General features: G+C 37.6%; 1 pseudogene; it reads left to right on the plus strand.

Annotated features, from left to right (window-relative positions):
* LOC127660565 (leucine-rich PPR motif-containing protein, mitochondrial-like) overlaps window positions 1-18,482 on the plus strand; it is a 76,450-nt pseudogene that overhangs the window by 25,765 nt on the left and 32,203 nt on the right.

Here is an 18,482-nt window from a genome sequence, read left to right on the forward strand (position 1 = left end):
TGTTCATTGACGGTTCCTTAAACAAGCCCTCATAATAAATCTCCAACTGATTGACAAATTCATTTGCGAAATGGATTTCTGTGAACTGTGTGCCAATGATTGGCTTATGTTCAATAATATGATAGTAAACAATACATTGTATTCTAAAGCCGCTTTTTGTATTGCCTTATCAATGATTAACTCTTCTGCTACAGGAATGTAATGCATTTTAATTATCTGAATATTTTTTTATTTTATATATATATTTAAATATTTAAAGATAACTATGTATAATTATTTCATCATTATATATTGAATTATTGTTATATGAGGGGCTTTCTCAGCAAATATTTGTATATGTGATTAATTGCGATTAATTAATTGGGACACCGTTTAATTAATTCGATTAAAATTTTTAATCGATTGACAGCCCTAGTTTTTAGCAATTTGCATTATACACTCACCTAAAGGATTATTAGGAACACCATACTAATACTGTGTTTGACCCCCTTTCGCCTTCAGAACTGCCTTAATTCTACGTGGCATTGATTCAACAAGGTGCTGAAAGCATTCTTTAGAAATGTTGGCCCATATTGATAGGATAGCATCTTGCAGTTGATGGAGATTTGTGGGATGCACATCCAGGGCACGAAGCTCCCGTTCCACCACATCCCAAAGATGCTCTATTGGGTTGAGATCTGGTGATTGTGGGGGCCATTTTAGTACAGTGAACTCATTGTCATGTTCAAGAAACCAATTTGAAATGATTCGAGCTTTGTGACATGGTGCATTATCCTGCTGGAAGTAGCCATCAGAGGATGGGTACATGGTGGCCATAAAGGGATGAACATGGTCAGAAACAATGCTCAGGTAGGCCGTGGCATTTAAACGATGCCCAATTGGCACTAAGGGGCCTAAAGTGTGCCAAGAAAACATCCCCCACACCATTACACCACCACCACCAGCCTGCACAGTGGTAACAAGGCATGATGGATCCATGTTCTCATTCTGTTTACGCCAAATTCTGACTCTACCATCTGAATGTCTCAACAGAAACCGAGACTCATCAGACCTGGCAACATTTTTCCAGTCTTCAACTGTCCAATTTTGGTGAGCTCTTGCAAATTGTAGCCTCTTTTTCCTATTTGTAGTGGAGATGAGTGGTACCCAGTGGGGTCTTCTGCTGTTGTAGCCCATCCGCCTCAAGGTTGTGCGTGTTGTGGCTTCACAAATGGTTTGCTGCATACCTCGGTTGTAACGAGTGGTTATTTCAGGCAAAGTTGCTCTTCTATCAGCTTGAATCAGTCAGCCCATTCTCCTCTGACTTCTAGCATCAACAAGGCATTTTCACCCACAGGACTGCCACATACTGGATGTTTTTCCCTTTTCACACCATTCTTTGTAAACCCTAGAAATGGTTGTGCGTGAAAATCCCAGTAACTGAGCAGATTGTGAAATACTCGGACTGGCCCGTCTGGCACCAACAACCATGCCACGCTCAAAATTGCTTAAATCACCTTTCTTTCCCATTCTGACATTCAGTTTGGAGTTCAGGAGATTGTCTTGACCAGGACCACACCCCTAAATGCATTGAAGCAACTGACATGTGATTGGTTGATTAGATAATTGCATTAATGAGAAATTGAACAGGTGTTCCTAATAATCCTTTAGGTGAGTGTATATGCATATTGCCACCTATTGGGCAGAGAGGAGAATTTGTATAAAAACTTTAATATTGATCTGTTTGCATATGGATTATTTTTGATCTGCCTTAATCTGCTTTTTGGACCTTCAAAATTCTGGCCAACATTTTATGAACCTACAGAGCTGAGTCATTCTTCTGAAAATATTTTGTTTGTGTTATGCAGAAGAAAGTTATACTCTTCTGAGAAGGCATGAGGGTGAGTAAATGATGAGAGAATTTTTGTGTGATAATCAAAAGTAAAGATTGCTACTGGCAATCCATTTTTCCTAAAGTTTACTCAGTCCATTTTTCCTCAAGTTATAGTGATTCACCAATATATCTGCTAAAAGATTATTTGAACTTTTAGTAGTACAATATTATATTGAAGAGATTCAAAGTTAATAAGCGTGGGCTAAAAGTCATAAAATTCCCTTTTTAATTTCATGTAGCAACTGATGAAGTGTGAATTTCATTAGCATACACAGAGGTTAGCCAATCATAACAGAGCTCATTTACTTTTAAAAGCGTTAAAAGTGGAGTTGCCAAAACAGTTTTTAATTATATAGGTCAAAGAGAAAGTGTGGAAATTGAAAACTAAATTCTGAAATTACTGATTGCAAGAAACCTTGACTAACCTAAAAAGGAAAGCAAATGGGGAAAAATAAAATGCTACAAAAATATAGAATATGGCCCCTTTAAAACATGAGAGGTTTTTGTTTGCCCTTGTACCTTATTACAGATTTTTGGCTTGTAATGAAGCTGGATAAACAATTTGAAACGTTTTACTTTGTTGTGGCATACACTCATATATTCCTATGTCTCCTTGCAGTGTCGTCATCCACTCTCCCAGCCATTGACCTCAGTGCTTTCAGAGCCAGTCTTCTCATTGCATTCAGAGGGTAAGTCAAATGAGTTTTAGCGTGTGGTAGTGAAATTTTCCACCTTTTTGGCTTGACAGTCACTTGTTTCTCACCTCATGCATATGGACGCATTTATCTTCGGGCTGTTGCCAAATTTTCCCAAGCATGGGAAACATTTATATAGAGTTTGTGTTTTTCCTCTGTCTTGTGTGTTGATTTGGGCTCCACTGGTTCTCTTTGTCATACTGAAAGACTACTGACTATCCTGCCTCTGGGAATGCTGGGGTCTACTCAAGCACTCACTTTGGCTTTTTACCCTCAAGGCCATCTGTATCTGTAGCAGTGACATTTGTTTTATAGCTAATTCCTCCAGCCAATCACCCCTTTCCATATTAGCATTTTAAATTGAAATGGAGAACCAGTTTAGTTTCTTTTAATACTGTATCTGAATAATTTTTTTTATTTTTGGGTCCATTAATGATTGTTCAATGCGCATTCTTCCATAGATGCGGATGGAACACCACACTACAATACATTGACAGTGTTTCCTGTAGTACTATCCAGTGTCGCCGCTACTGAATCTATGACATAAAACATATAAGGCGACCAGTCAGTTCTGATTCCTTTATTCCTAATGTGCATCTTTAACCAGTCAGAAACTACACTTAGTTTAAGTGTCATCTTAACCCTTATAAAGCCTAATGTATCTTATTTGATGCATGACAACATCAACAAGATCTATTAAAAAAATGTAATGTTCTGAGTATTATTTTATATGTCACAGCCACAGGCTTTAAAGGTAACATATAGTTAGGAAAAAGTATTGGATTGCATTTATGCCGCCTCTCTGGCGCATTAAAGTCTGCGTAAACACCTTTTTCGAGAATTTTAATAAATGTAATTCTGATTTGTTATATCTGTTCTGTTAAAACCTAAAATTATTTCATAATATGACACAGAATGCTGATAAGGATTAAAAAAAATGTCTTCCATTTTCTTCCATAAACAAACTAAAAGTATTGTTAAGCAATTACAATCAATAAGAGGAATCAGAAATGGCATCAAAGTCCATACGACTAATCCCTATTACTCGCGTGCACTCATAATTCTGTCATGATATGTATTTTATTATTCCTTCTTCTTTATTGCATCAATCAGTGCAGTCACATATTAGCAGACACTCAATCTCATACACAATAGTTATGGGCGGAGCTCTGTTTTTATCTCCGATCCAAACGCAGAGGCCGTAGGGCAGCAGATGATGCTGTCCTCTGTATTTAGCAAAGCATTTAGATGTGAAAGCAGAGCAGGGAGGTTGCTGGCAGCGATGGATGTCAGGTTGGTAATTGGGGTTGTCAGAAGGGTAGAAAGAGTTGTCAGGGCCCTGTCTCCAAGACCCGGTCGCTCTTGTAATAGTCAAGGTCAGGAGGTAATTTAATCATTAAACAATGTTTAATTTTTTCCCCTCTTAATCTCCCTGCTGCCCGCCATCAACACACGATATCAGAACTGCATCGTGATTTCATAATGTGTTGTATATTTTAGAATGTGTATTTGTGTATATGTGTTTTTGGGCTCTTTATTCAAGAAAAGCACGTTAGAATTTAGCCATTTAAGAGGTACCATGCAGGTTCTGAATAAAATGTTATATCAATAAGTAATATGCATATCAATCAAATATTAACCTAAAGCTTTGTCTTTGAAAAGATACATGTAGAAAATGTTATATTGGAGTTTGTGGAAGTATTGTTTATTAGAATATATAACGGTTCACATGGTCATTGAAAACCTTCAAATATCAGGGCATTAAAAATTTAAATTCCAGACCTGGAAGAGTCATGAGATTGATAAAATTTAAATGATCATGGGAAATTATATAGTCAATATAAATGTATATTTAATATAAATAATAATTGTTTTACCTTTTTTTTAGAAATTACTCTTCCTGAGCGCATTATGCAATTATTTATAATTTGGATTCCTTGTCCAGTAATCACAAACAACTACAAATGAATTGATCTAAAGGTGTGGGAACCCTGGTATATATTCTTCTCACTAGGTAAATTATAACCTCACATCAAATTAATAATTTCTCTTAATAATAATTTGTCTTTTTTTAAATTGCACTTGAAATAGTGTGGTTTTATTTGTGGCTGTATGAGAGTAATCTCCGATCCTCTACTGCCCCCTACAGGTTTCAAGATGTGGATCTTATGGCTAAGGTAAGAGCGACACAGAGAGTGAAAAATACAATGGAACAATTTTTAAATATTCCTTCAAAAAACACTAATTTATAAAAATAATTATAATATGTATTGTTTTTATACAGATCACAAAGATTCTCTACAAAGACAGCCGATTCAATCGGGTTGACCCTGAAAGTTCAGGTATGTTTTATGTTTGTATTGTTTAGTGTATTTGGAAACTTAAACCAAACCTAATGTAAAAATGTCTTGGCATTTCTGTCAAAATATTAAACCAAGAAAAAAAAAGCACAAACACTTTTCAAGCAAAACATTTGGCAAAAAGAAGTCTGCTTGTTTTCAGATTATAAAAAAATACACAATCTGTTTAAAATTAAGACAGAGTATTTTGATATTTTCTGGTTATCAAGCTTAGAGTATCATATCCATAGCTCTTGATCAGTTGGTAAAAGTAGTTTAAAATGGGGACATATTTTGTTTGCAGATGGCACTTAGTTGTGTAGTACTTTATTTAATGCAGTTTCTTTCATACAATTCATACTTTGTTTGTGTGACTTAAGTTCCAAAAAAATTTTTTTTATGAGGGGTGGGGGGCACAAAATGTGTAAAAAATAAATAAATAAATAAAATATGTATATATATATATATATATATATATATATATATATATATATATATATATATATGCACACTACCATTCCAAAATTTTGGGTCACAATGTTTCTCATGATCTTAAAAATCTTTTGATCTGAAGGTGTATGCTTAAATGTTTGAAATTAGTTTTGTAGACAAAAATATAAATGTGCCTCCATATTAATGTATTCATCATAAAACTAAAATGTAATAAAAAAACTTTGTGTTGATGACTTGGACCAAATAATAAAGAAAAACATCCAGTAAGTGCCCAACATTGATGGGAACTCCTTCAATTTTGTTTAAAAAGCATCCCAGGGTGATGCCTCAAGAAGTTGGTTGAGAAAATGCCAAGAGTACATTTCTGCAAATTCTACACAAAATGTGGCTACTTTGAAGATGCTAAATTATTCCAAAATTTTTATGAATTTTCTATTGTTCTAAAATGTGAAAAAAATAAATAAAGAAGTTGTATGTGACCCTAAACTTTTGAATGGTAGTGTGTGTTTATATTTATTTATTTATTTATTTATTTTTTTAATTTGTTTTTATTTTTTTTTTGGTGCTATTAATGGTTACCATTTGTTTTCCAACCATTTTTAATCATGACTTTTTTTTTAAGTATCAATGTTCCAGTAATCTCAATAAATCATAAAAAAATTGGCATAATAATTATTATACAATACAGGACACTGCTGTCATGTCTACCAATTGGTCTCCCCAAATTACTATATGACCAGAGCTCTAGTGTATCTCTATGCCTGTATGGCCTCTGAGCTGGTCTCACTGATGCCAGTATTGTGGTGTATGAGTGTGTGCAGATCTGTACGGCCGCTCTCATTGATGGAGTTTATCCTGACAGCCGTGCTCCGCATTAAGTGTATGTGTCTGAGGCAGTCTGAATAGTAGCCATGTGCATGTTTGTGTGAGGGTGCTGACTGTGCGCTGAGTTAACAGATCTTCTGCAAGTGTTTATCGTCTCGCTGCACTAGAGTGGGCCTCTGCACTGGTGTCTGAGCAGGTGATAGAGATGGAGATGGTCTCTCTGTCTCATCTCATCATCACGTGCAATACAAATGTGTGTGTGAGGCTGTCAGCTGCCAGCCACTGGTTATAATAGACTTCAGTCAAGTTGGGGCCAGAGCTGCCTGTGTCAGCATAACACACACATGCACAGTGTAAAGGCTTATTTGCAGTATTGCAATATTTTTGATCGTCTGATTCTACAGAATCTCTATTATGTGTGACTGTTAATATTGTTATAGAAAGGAGAAAGTGTCAAATTGTCTTTTCTCTCCCTTTGCAGAAAATGTGGCCTACTTTCTCTACAATCTTATTGATGCCTTGAGTGAAACATAGGTGGATCTGGGTGCTTTTGGGGCACTTAACATGCTTAAAAACCTTTGCACACACATCAGAGTTGTCGGACATTTGGCCTGGGCAAAAGGTCAAGCATTGGTGTGTAAGACATGCTCTATAGCACCAACTTTTGACTAAAGTGGTGGGGTCAATTTCATGTACAGTCACCAAACTTGGTACATATATGGTTCTCATCAAGCTGGACAATTTTCAATATTACAGACAATATTTTTTAGCTCCGCCAACAGGAAGCTGGCATTTTGGATTGAATTTGGATTTTCTATTTAATTTTGTTTTTTTAAATTGATGGCCCTGAACTTTTAAATACTCCTCCTTGGGAGTTCATGTGACTGTCACCAAATTTATGCAACATTACAAGACACTGAAGATGCTAAATTGTGAACAAAATGAGTACCAAAGTGTCTCATATCTTCTGTGTGCATTGTGTGATTTAGATAAAAATGTAGCTCTATGTTTGGTAATGGGGGCTGATCACATGGACTTGGCTATTGTGGGTCACGGTCATAGCGCCACTAACTGGCAGCAGGAATTAAACAGACATTACTACAACAGACATCCTGTTATTTTTATCCAAAACCCTTCAAAGGTTTTTAGAATAGACACTGCTGATGTAAAATTATGAATTTTGATTTCTTAAATAGTGTTGTCATGGCAATGGATCAAATTAAATCATGCTGTAGTGTATTCGGGTGTATTTGACACACTCAGCCATGTTTAATCATGCTTCTGACATGAATTTGGATATTGTGGGTCATGGTCATTGGGCCTCCAGCTGGCAACAATAGATGCGACACTTCGAATAGACTTCGAAAAAACAGACCCTCTTATTTTCACCCCTCACATCAAATTTACTCAGACTAGTGTCAAATTTAATAAGGTAAGGGGATTCTTGATATCTTAAATTATATTTTCATAGCCACCAGTCAAATAACAATATTCTTTTTTTGTACTGTTTAAGGGTATACCAACACTTGCCATACTTACTCATTTATTACATTTGCCACACACATCAAAGTTGTTAACCATTATGTCTGAGCAGAAGGTAAAACGCGGTGTCTTGTTTACTCTAACATATGCATGTGTCCATCATGCATTGTTTTCTGAAAGCCACCGGGTGGAAATGGACCCACGGTGCTTGGGCCATCATTGCTGCTTGCAGCTATATTCTGCCTTAGAATTTGGCCAAACAAGGTTTCTTATAAGGCTGCATAATAAAACGATGCATATAACAAATGTGCCTATGATGCCTTTAAATTCCTTAACAATGACAATACTAAAGAAAACTTAAAGACCATTTTGTGTTGACTTTGCTGCTCTGCCCTCATGGCTGAAAAAAATGCAAAACATTTTTATTTTAGTTGCTTTCATTTTCAAAAAACCTTACAACTGAATGGCTTTGCTGTCAGAATATCAACATACCTGCGATTATCTTCAGAGGAATAAGGAACATTCTGGAGTCCTACCATGTTCCAGAGCTTATTAAGTTACTGTATTTTATTATTAGTGGTGTAGTCTAAGGCAAGGTCCCACACCACTGCTTTGGACATGATTGTCCACAAATGATATATATATATTATGTCCACATAATATATATATATATATATATATATATATATATATATATATATATATATATATATATTTGTGTGTGTCAAGAGGGAATTGTAAGTTTTAAGTACACTTTATAACACAAACATCCTTGTTCACTTTGTCGACATTCCGAAACATTCTCTGCATAAAGAAAGAAGACTCAGACAGGTTAAAAATCACTTATCTGTGTTTTGTTTTTTGTTTTTGTTTTGCATTTCAGGGCTCGCAAGGACTATAAGGTAGCATTGGATGCTCAGAAGTATGTGGCCTTGGTTCGAGTGCTGACCAAACATGGCAAGCTGGAAGGTTTGTGGCTGTGTTCATGGTTCTTGTTATGTGAAAGCTTTAGGCCGAGTAGAAGTGATTGCAAATGCCTTCATGTTTTCACTCTCCACGATTATTGAAATTATCTACTGTAGTTTGTCACAAATAATGTAAGCCATCACATTTGGTGTGCTTCGCTTCGCATCTTAAGACACTTTGGACGTCAAGCTACAACTGAGAATTTTGTATTTCTTATCCCACTGCTATCAAAGGCTTGCTTAATTAATCTCTCAAAGGCGACGGTTCAGAGTCAAACACAACTATGTGAGTGTGAATGTGTGTGAGAGTGAGGACCAAGACACCTGTCTCTCCGAATGGGGACATTAATCAGCCATTATCTGAATTCCACGGTGGATTTCTCCAAGCTCACGTAAGACGCAATTTTTAATAAAAGTGTTTCCCCATTGCTTAGTGCACACAGTGATGGTAAAAATACACACTCCATCTCTCTTTTCACGATGCATGTCACTCTTTGGTTGCCCCCTCCCTCTCGGTCAGACTCATCCTGTCACCGAGTGAGGGAAAATTACAGGACCGGCGGCACTTTAACAGAATTACCGAAATCTGTCCTGATACTAATGGCATATCATGTCGGCGAAAGTGCTAGAGTATTTCGCTCACACAAGCACATTTGCATGTGAATTCAGGCGAAAGCGTGTGATAAGGGAAGTGCGTGTATGTGTGTGCACATCCCTCAGAGTGAGCTGGTGGCCATTAGCCTGCTAGTGTGCGCTAGGACCTGTCATTCACATTAACACACCTCAATGCCCCAGCCTGCCCACATCACTGCAGCAACCTCAGCTTGAAGATCAGCTTGAAGATCATGACTCGTGGCACCGTTGCACACTGGCCACCCTGGCTTTTAATGACATTGTTTTTGTTTTCTTTTTGTCCCTTGAAATCCTTTTCCCCCTCCTCTAATTCCTTCCACCATCTTCTGAAGTTCTCGTGTTTGTTACGGAGTTCGTAAATGATGTTGCCAGTTCACAGGCTGGCAGAAGGCCCTGGAATGAGCCAGAGGACTGATGGGGTGTGTGATATTTGTTTACCACTTTGTGTGTGGTATCAGACTGTGGGCCGGGTTACTCTGCCCTCGTTGTCCATTCCGGGACCATTTTTCACGAGTAGCTGATTGAATGTGATTAGTGGTTCTGTCAAGATGGAGGAAGTTGAGCTTTCTGCCCTCATGGTGTTTTCCGATATGGCTGAAGTTCAGTCTGGTTGCTGTTTTTTTTCCCAGTGATGTGTGAACTGTACTCTCTATGACCAGAGAGTGATCTGAGGGTCTTCATGTGGGAATGAGGAAAAGTCAATCTTGCCCATTCGTCTGTAAACCTAGGACAACAAGCGTTCCTTTTAAAGTCCTCTCTGAAAGTCCTCAACTTCACCTAGTATTGCAAAAAAAAAGAATAATAGTTCTTTAATAGTTTAGCACACTTCAGAAACATTGAGGTATGGTGTTCATGGATGTGATAATTGTTTGAACCTGGCTCCCAACATTTCCTGACCCCATTCTCCTCACCTCAAAACTCTGTTCCAACACCTAGTGAGCTGACTCGCTGTTTATTGACCACATAGGCAGCTTCTAAAGCAGCATAAATTATGTACTTCAAACACTCTTAGACTCGGGGATAAAATACAATAAATAAGACTTGTTAATTATAAGTAAATAATACCATATATTTGAAGATTATGACTGAATATTCTAATACAAACAAATTAGGTAGATTAAAATTATCATGATTAATTGCATTTTCTTTTGTTAATCACGATTAATCACATATTTTAAAAGTGCTAAAATGTTACATACATGTTACACAATACAATGCATTTTGACAGGAAAAGTACACATAAACATTTTCCAAACACATCCACAGTATAAAGATAAAAATGCACTAAAATAGCAAAAATTCAAGTAAAATAAAAACTTTCCCAAAGTCTAAGTGGGAGTTTGACTATTTGAAAGAACCATAGGTTTAATTTTAATTGAAATGGGCATTAAATATCTTAAACTCTCATCCATAATATTAATTAGCCAGCAGACTGTGGCTAACTGTGTAAACTGTTATGTGTAAATCAGATGTTTATTGTAATTGTTGCTTGGAACTGCACCCAAGGCTTTCACCCACTGTTGCACTTATATATATATATATATATATATATATATATATATATATATATATATATATATATTGTCAGTCAACCATATATATATATATGGTTGACTGACAATAAAGGGATTTGATTTTTTATTAAAAAAAATTTACAATTAGTTTTTGTTACAGCAATCATGAAGCTGCGTTCATGATTCTTGTCAGGGCATCAACACCGCCTTGAACTCCACATGAAAAGCGCTTTCAGACAAAAACATCTAATTTTGCATTTTGGTGATACTTGACATGCTTCTGTGGTAATTCAAATGCACTTTACATAGGCTGAAAAATACTTCTACTACAAGTCCTATCTGGGCTTGTTTTGTACATCAAATAATGTCGAAAGCTCCTTTCTCCATAATTTTATCACTAGCCTAGTTTCCATCCACTTTTCGCGATATTTTCTTATCAACAAAGTGTAAATGCATAAAAAAATTGCGAAATTTGGCGTCTTCTGCCTGTTTTCATTCAAATGGCCTTTTATCGATAGAAATGGTGTGCATGATGACAACTCACATGAGTTTTGGTTTATTGCTAAATAAATTTGCCCTTAAGCTGTTTCCATACAGAAATGTGTGTTTCTTGCTAATTGTGTAACTTTTGCCTCACAGATGTCCCTAATTTTTTTGCCTCCGAAGTTTTGGTAAAATGGGGAGATTATTGAGACAATTCATTGAAATTAGACAGCTTACTGTCATTTTAATTTCACAAATAAAAGCAATCTGAAGAGGAGGAATTGCAATCAAAAGGGAACAGTTGCCCTTCTGATAGGACTGTGATATTGGTCCTGATGTTGCAACTATCGCAGTTTGCCACCGGTTCTGACCCGAAAGTGAATCATCATGGCCCATTACAAGCTAGCAGCCTGCAAGTAGTGGGGGACACTTTTGGTCTTAGTATAAGGACCATCCATTAATGTGTATATGCTGTGTGCACAGCTATTAAAGAAAAATATATGTTGTGTAATATCAGTGATTACATTTGATACATTCCTGTTTTTCATCAGGCTATTTTGAACAATCGCCTAATCTAAAGCATTGCCATCACAACTGCATTATGTCCCGCATATTTGTCCAGCAACTTTTAATGACCAACTGAACATGATTTTCATCTAAAATTAATTATTCAATTAATTCAATAATTCAATTTACATTTTCTGAAAAAAAAACTCAGCAAATGCGATCCTAGGTAAAGAAGGCTAGATTTAAAATATTTAAATGTTTTAAAATGTTCAAAAGCTTATTTTCTGAAAGTGAACTCAGCATTGGACAAATAGTTCCGATAGTTTATAGTCTTGAAAAAAGTGCAGAACATTCTGAGAGTCATTTAGACGACTTTTTTCATCTACAGAACAGGGTAAGGCTAAATTACGTTTGTGTAAAGAAAAGGCATGTATAGGTCTAAAAAAAAAATAATAATAATGCAATTTTTTCAAAAGTAAGCTAAACATTAATTTTATAGAATTGGGCTATATTGTATGTTAATGTTCCAAAAAACACACTGATACTTTTCTCCTAGTATTGTGTATTTATTTCTAATTTAAAACATCTTTGTGTGCAGAAATTATATATATTTTTTTTAATTATGGGCTAATTCCATGACTGCCGTCTATTATTTTGAATTGTGTAGAAAAGAAACTTTAATAAATAAACAGATGACTACTTCGATTAAATTAATCGCAAACTGTGGCCATTAATTTGTTCTCCTTGCACTTGTCGATGTGCATGATACGAGATATTTGTGTTGGCTCTTCTGGAAGTGTCATGTTAGCATTGGATCTGTACTATGCCATTAAGATCAATCCATAATCACGTGCAATAAATTGGCTTTCAAGGATGTATACCTTGTCGTCATGAATAACACAGGCTAACGATTGGGGGAAATTCTCTAATATGACACTACATTTTTGCATTAATGCCAATTTTCTTGACAAAAAGTGTTTCCAACCCAGTTTTTCATGACATTTCAAGTATCAACATAGTGTATGCGCTAGAGTCAAACTGAAAATATTATGTTGACACTTGTGAAATTTTAGCGATAATTTGTGTTTTCATCATCTTTATTTTGATGGGCAAAAAATCCTTGGATGGAAATGTATTTACTGACACGGAAGCACTGTGTGTGTCTGCTTTGTAATGGCCAAGAAGTGCTTAAATAGAACATAGATCCTTTTCTGCACAACTTTTATCCAGCTTTAACACATAACCCCCCTTTCATACAGCTTAAACATTGCCCTACATCTGTGCGTTGCTCTACAACAATGCTTGTGAAGCCATGGGCTATAAAGAATGTACATGGTTCACTGCTAGAGCGATGGCACAAGAATCAAGAGGTTGTTAGTTCTAATCCCCTCGTGGGTATCGTTGTCACGACGCCCTCCGGCGATCCACTTAACCTCCATTGCTTCAATTCATATCCAGCTGTTAACACATAACATGTGGCACTTTTTAGACAAGAGCCCTTCTTAAATGACAAGCCTCTAGTTAAATGGGCTGACTGCTGAGATCTTGATAAAACAATCCTCAAAATGGAAAAAAAGCAGTAAAGGATGAGATCTGTGCTGGAAAAACAACGTGACTGAGTAGATAAGTGAACAGGGCTTTATCATACAAAAGCAGCCTCTTAAAAACTCAGCATGACCCTAGTGAACTTTATGTTCCCTGCCTTACTGCTACCTTTTGGCTCATCATTTTTACTGACAGTACGGAGCGCTGGGCTGGATTTGCATAACAACAGGACAAAAATTGCAGGGTGATGAAGTGACAGATTGGAATTTGTGGGCTAAAACAAACTAGCTGTCTCTATGAGTTTGTGCGTGTGCGTTTGAGACTAGAGTGAACTGTTTCTGCAGGATTTTCTGGATCATATATTTCCATATACATACAGTTATACTCCATACCTGACGTCAGCGCCTAGATTTAACACTAGCTAAGCACATATTTTTTACATGTAATTTAAACACCCTCGCTCATTGGCCGATAACGTTTTTTAGGAACTGTAATGTAATACGTGGTTAAAAATCAAATTGTTGAAAGAATGAATCTCAATACTGTGTTTGTCAAGTAATGCAAATCAAAGCCATTGAAACCACCTAATAAAGAAAAAACTTACAACACACACCTCTTCTAATGAATCTCACACCTCTCCTAAATGTACAAACATATGTTTGTCTAGGATGCCTAGTAGCAACACATATGTTGAACATTCTTTGCATTAAATCAACAAAATATGAGGAACAGACTCTTTTTGTGACTGGTGCAGTTTCATCGAGAGACAGAGACTGGCTCATGCTCATTCTGCAAGTGCCACAATTACCTGCAATGTTTGCCACTTAAATTCAAGAAAACAGCACAATGATTGCAGTCATAGGGACAAGTATATTTTTTTATAAAAAAAATGTTTACAACAAAAGTTTCATGGCTGGGAATACCCTACATGCACTGTAGTAGTTATTGTCAAAGCACTGTAGAAACACTTGTTGATTAAGTACTAATGAATAACTTTTCATCTATTGAGCAACACCGGTTCCCCTGTAAATCATCTGAATTTTGGAGCTTGCCTGTCTGCCAGTGGCCAAAACTCTCTTCCACATGCACACAGCTGTGATGATTGTATCCACATTCTCTCACTCTCAGTTCTAGATTAGTATCACCAGTGCAAACAGGCCCTATCGGTATCAGCCCATTAGCTAGCCTCTAAACAGCATGTAAACACATCTTAATTATCTGGCTTGGTGACAGAGCAGCTGTGGAGGTGGACCCTCACCCCTCTGCCAGATGGGAGCATCGCCCAGTAAAAAGCCTCCATTACAGCAGCCGAGCCACGGTGTATCCACGAACAGAGCCGGCCGAGTTCACGCCGGGCACTCGCCGCACACCTATAATTTCCCTATATGCTTTCGCAGAGAACCGTGAAAAAAAAGCCTACTGTTGTGGGGGCTTCCGTAATTGAAGTCTCGTTTAGAAATGCAAGTAGTAATTAGCGGCGAATTGGCATTATACGGCAGCATTTGCATCCCCGCAGGGTGTAAAATGTTGTTTTAATAGCGGTTTGTTTTCCCCACATGAAATTATCTAAGAGGGCTTTTATCACCTCTTCCCCTCTATCGCTCGCTCTCTCTTTCTTTCACGCTCTCTCGTCTGGCGCCGGCCCATCGGGGTACAGCTAAGCGCACAGATATACAAATAATCTCCACAAGTCTGTATAAGAGTCAACAAGATAGAGTCTTGCATCTAGTACATATAGGCCTTGTTTACACTTGGTATATTATCTATCTTGGGTGATCCGATCACAAGTGGTCAGAACAAATGGGTTGCTTTTTACTCCTGATAGTAACACATGTCTCAAATGCATCTCCTGTGACCACTTGTGATGGGGTTTTACTGCATTTACATAGTGCAAAAAGTTAATCAAAATTAAAATATAAAAGTAGGAATTTTAATCACACTACAATTTGACATTTGGAGCAGAATTCTCCATTATTTTATTGGAGTACCTGCTTTAACTGAGCTTCAGATCTGCCCACTTCTCATGATCTTTGACATTGCATATGGATATCAGCCATACAGAAGCTGTTACATGAAGTCTTGTGCATAAATATGTGCTGGCTTTTCCATTTTTTCCTGATTGGATTCAACCTTTTAAGGCCTTACAAAGATGGCACAGTTTAAAGGGATAGTTCACCAAAAAAGAAAATTCCCTCATTTACTCACCCTCATTCCATCCCAGACTTTTCTTCTTCTTTCTGTAATGCTTTTAACATTTTAACATCTTGATTAGTATCTAAAAAATGTAAGTGCATGATAACTATTGGGCTTCCCAGCTTAATGATATTATCGATCATCGTCTGTCTGTGGACATGCTAAAGGAGATGAAGGAAAAGGATGTGCCCTTAAGGGACACCACCATCAATTTGCTTACCCTCATGTTGAACGCAGCTGCAATGAAAGGAGATGCCACCACTATTCGACGCCTCCAGGAGACCATCTTTACCCTGGGCCTGGCCAAACCATCCAATAATCTCTGCTCACCCCTCATCACTTGCTATCTGGAGAGGTGAGATGGTACACACTTTGTACCACAGTACAAAGTTTTGCACAGTTAGGACAAAGTTGCTAAAATGTATTTTTACCTAGGTGGTCAACAGTTTAAGAGGCATGTTTCAATGTTAAGTGTTTTGTTTTCAAAGAAGCTGTTAATTAAAAAAGGGGCTGCGGCAGCTATATTGGACCTAAACGTAAACCTGCAGCCTGTAAGCAAGCATTGATACGTATTTCACATGCAAAGAGATAATTTACATGGAAGTTTTAAGGCACCACTGCAAAGAAGAGTAATTTCATTTAGAAAGAATAAATTATCTAAATTATATCTTTTTTGGTGTAAAAAACTTGACTAACATTATAAGGGATTCTCAGGAAAAATAAATAAGTTTAGACACCCTAATATGCTGAGGTATGGAAACATTAAAATAATCTCTAAACAAACATTTATAGAACTTTTTAATAACATTGTCAAATTCTCCCAAGTTTATAAAAGGTTCAGTTGTAAGGGGTACAGTTCTGCTCCTCCCCAAGCCTGTATTCTCATGTTCAGTTTATAGTCTCTGTCATTACTTACATGCTAAAATGCAGCATGGTGGAAAAGGAATTAACTTCCACAAGCTGGAACCCTCTGTCCCGCCCCCATCCATTCAGGTCTATTTGTAAGAGCAGCTTTTAAGCAGATCAACTAATTTGCATGTTAATTACGCACCCTGTGCTAATTGCCGGATTTGCCTGGGCCATGCGGTGCACTCCATAAGTGCCTTTCCCCCTCCTTGCTGTGGGATATTGAGGTTGGCAATACACCTTCACTGATAGCGTTAGAGTCAACGAACACATACACATCCAGGCTTCCTAGGTTCCCCTCTGAGACTGTTTGTTTTTCTGTCACTCGAGTGCCACAACTACACAGGCACATGCAAGCTTTAATTGCTGTGTTGTGTACGATAAGGTTTCCAATTTAGCTCAAGTTCATTAAGTAGTAGATACAGAGAGATTAGAGCGACTCGCAGCAGAGATTCTGATAAACCACAGGCGTGCACACACGTAAACACACACACACACACACACACACACACACACACACACACACACACACACACACACACACACACACACACACACACTCTGACTGGCAGCCACTCGTCCCAGTAGAGGTGGAGAAAAGGGATCTCAGAGCTCACAGAAGCCTGGCCTGTTTGGATGTGGACTCCATTAGAAACTCATTAATGTGGATGTGCTATCATATTTAAAGTCAACGTGAATTGCTTTTCGCAACCCATTTTACTTTCGGGTTGGCCGCTTATCGCAGGGTTGGCGGTTCGATTCCTGGCCCACACGACTGCACATGCTGAAGTGTCCTTGGGCAAGACACTGAACCCCAAGTTGCTCCCAATGCAGGCTAGCGTTGCTCTGCAGCTCTGCCTCAGCTCTGCCTCAGCTCTGCTGCCATTGGTGTATGAGTGTATGAATAATGTGCAGCAATGAATCATTCACAAAAAGGCCCTGAATGTGCATTATTTTACTTCAAATACAAGATAATCATAATAAATACTGTTGGTTTTTCCATCATATTTTCTGCATTGATTTAGGAGGGGAAATATGCAAAATTCCATGGAATGGATTTTAACATGATAAAATGTTTAAAGGTAGATGAAATTCTTAGTACTTAACCTTTTGGTAGATGAGAGCATAATGAAATTAGCTAAAAATATTTAATATTAATGCAAAGGGTGGGAGATGTGTAGAGCATTGATTGTAAGGGCATGTCAATGCTGCAGAAATCTGCAGAGTTTTGTAACAAGATCCTACAGGGCCTACAGATTGGCAATTACAAATTTTCATTAGGTCATAGTTGCTTGGTGTTTGGTGGTTTTAAGTTCGAATTTTCATCTTGAATGTCCTGTTGGCTTAAAAAGCCCATAAAATTAATGAAAGAAAAAAACAAAAAACAAAGAGGATAACATTTTTAATAGGGTGGTCTGACATCCCGTTTTTCCAAATTTGCTGTCCTCTCAAAATAACTCAACACACAGCCATTAATGTCTAAACTGCTGGCAACAAAAGTGAGTTCACCCCTAAGTGAAAATGTCCAAATTGGGCCCAATTAGCCATTTTCCCTCCCCGGTGTCATGTGACTCATTAGTGTTACAAGGTCTCAGGTGTGAATGGGGAGCAGGTGTGTTAAATTTGGTGTCATTGCTCTCACACTCCCTCATTCTGGCCACTGGAAGTTCAACATGGCACCTCATGGCAAAGAACTCTCTGGGGATCTGAAAAAAGTATTGTTGCTCTACATAAAGATGGCCTAGGCTATAAGAAGATTGCCAAGACCCTGACACTGAGCTGCAGCACGGTGGCCAAGACCATACAGCGGTTTAACAGGACAGGTTCCACTTAGAACAGGCCTCCACATGGTCGACCAAAGAAGTTGAGTGCACATGCTCAGCGTCATATCCAGAGGTTTTCTTTGGGAAATAGACATATGAGTGCTGCCAGAATTGCTGCAGAGGTTGAAGGGGTGGGGGGGTCAGCCTGTCAGTGCTCAGACCATACGCTGCACACTGCATCAAATTGGTCTGCATTGCTGTCGTCCCAGAAGGAAGCCTCTTATAAAGATGATGCACAAGAAAGCC

The sequence above is a fragment of the Xyrauchen texanus genome, chromosome 20 (assembly GCF_025860055.1).
Source record: "Xyrauchen texanus isolate HMW12.3.18 chromosome 20, RBS_HiC_50CHRs, whole genome shotgun sequence".
In the NCBI taxonomy this organism is placed as follows: Eukaryota; Metazoa; Chordata; class Actinopteri; order Cypriniformes; family Catostomidae; genus Xyrauchen; species Xyrauchen texanus.